This window comes from Octopus bimaculoides, chromosome 2 (assembly GCF_001194135.2).
Source record: "Octopus bimaculoides isolate UCB-OBI-ISO-001 chromosome 2, ASM119413v2, whole genome shotgun sequence".
Lineage (NCBI taxonomy): Eukaryota > Metazoa > Mollusca > Cephalopoda > Octopoda > Octopodidae > Octopus > Octopus bimaculoides.
The window spans coordinates 191,767,848-191,769,718 of record NC_068982.1 but is presented as its reverse complement, the minus strand read 5'-3'; the positions used below and the strand labels follow the sequence as shown (position 1 = coordinate 191,769,718).

Genomic DNA, 1,871 nt, shown 5'->3' with positions numbered 1-1,871 from the left:
ACTTTGTTTGGTCAGCCATTACCTAGTTTATATCGAATTGAGCATCCGCCTGCATGAACCACAGGTCAGAACTGTGGTAGCCTCAGTGTTGTTTCGTTGCTGGTCATGTTTGTTTCTGTAGCGAGAGCTGTTGTTCTATTGTCAGGGTCACTAGTTATAATTTTCTTAAGCTACACGCAAACAAACCAGTGGAGACAAGAATACATTTACCAAAGCTTTATTACTTTACGTACATCAGGGCTGAAGTCGTCAGTTATTTCTGTTTCGTTCACTCAGATTCGTTTCACGCTCACCGTTGACAGTCTTCTGCTTTGATTCTCCTTTCTGGAAGTCCTTTTTTTTACTGCTGACCAACTTCCTCTAGCTCGCCCGCAGTGAAGTATCCGTCTACAGTTCGTCTGTCATGAATCCTGCCCTACACGGGACATTTACAAAGTCTTAACTGCCTCTTTCAAGTCTGATACACTCGAGTATAACATGGGCAACATTGCTGTCCATTAGGGTGGAGTGAAAAATGTACTTTTTACACAGATTTTCGAAATAGGTTTCCAAGAATATACTTTTTATTGTGAAATCCATTGAAAACATCTGTGTTAAAATCTGAAGTTCTAAATTTACATCTTCAGGCTCTGCAGCCCACTTGAAATTAAGAATAATGAGCGAAAAATCAATTTATAACACATTTGCTGTTCCTCATTTTATTTTTACATTCATTGTAACAAAACGATTTTCTTTTGTGAAATCCTTTCAAGACAAAAGTGTTAAAATCTCAAGCTCTTCTAACAGGCATGTAGGTTTAGATACCTACTGTGGAGTATCTCTTTCTCCCATTATAATTGTTTTGTAGTTTCAAGGAGCTGGAACGGGTCACCGACTTGTGATGTCCGTGCGGAGTGAGGTGATGAGAATGGCCCCTTAGTACATCACACGATCGATACAATAAATATAAATAGAACAATGCATATATGTGCCAGAGGGAAATAAGAGACACAACCGGGCAGAATGTTTAAGAGAAGAAGATTTATTGATATGTTAACATGCGTGATTGTGTGTGCGTCATATATACAGAATAATGGACAGGACGTCATAAGAACAAGATGTATGCGTGTGTATGTAGGAATAGATGTATGTGTGTTAACATATAAGGATGGTGATGAAGAAGAGACGGTGAAAGAGTCAGTAGCCATCAAAGTGAGGAGTAAGTTCATAGGCACAAGAACGGTAAATACCAATTTGTAGTCAATTGTACACGATAGTTGAAATACTGTATCAAGAAGTTGCAGCAATGATGCAGAGCCAGTTGCGGTACATGTCGTACGTGTAGTTGTGGCTGTGATGCTGCTACCTGGGTCACTTGGTACAGGAGTTCTTGCAGGTTGTATATTCGCTGTTGATCCATGGTGAAGTAATTCACGAACAGTGCAGTGTTGTAACCAGGGCGAGTACGTAGAGATGTTGATGTTAGGACAAATGGTGGCGACAGAGACGGAGGTTGCCGTAATGCTGTTGGACGAAGTTGATGAGCCTCCATGTGGCTGCTGTTGTGTTGTCGCTGGAACTGGCGGTGTCTTGTGTGGTCAGTGGCCAGACCTAAAAAGGTCTGAAACCAAAGTTTTTCTTTATTAACCATAAAGGTTATACATAGAAGGGACAAAACAAAGGACTTTGGACAGACATACACAAATCTTGCAAAACTTTGGACGATGCGTATGAGTTTAAAAATTTATAATTATATACTTTTAAAGTTAAAAATTAAAATGATTTAGATGAAAATGATCAGGGTTCAATTTATTGACCTGCCGGTTATTTTCCTTTTATTTTTTCCATTTTCCCTTTTTTCTCTCTTTTTTCCTTTTTCCTTTTCTCTTTTT

The 1,871-nt window shown here is 39.1% G+C and overlaps 1 protein-coding gene across 1 annotated transcript in view; it reads left to right on the top strand.

Moving 5' to 3' along the window:
- Window positions 1-1,871, top strand: part of LOC106869907 (transmembrane protein 242) — a 23,238-nt gene that overhangs the window by 11,937 nt on the left and 9,430 nt on the right. The gene's annotated exons all lie outside the window — the stretch shown is intronic.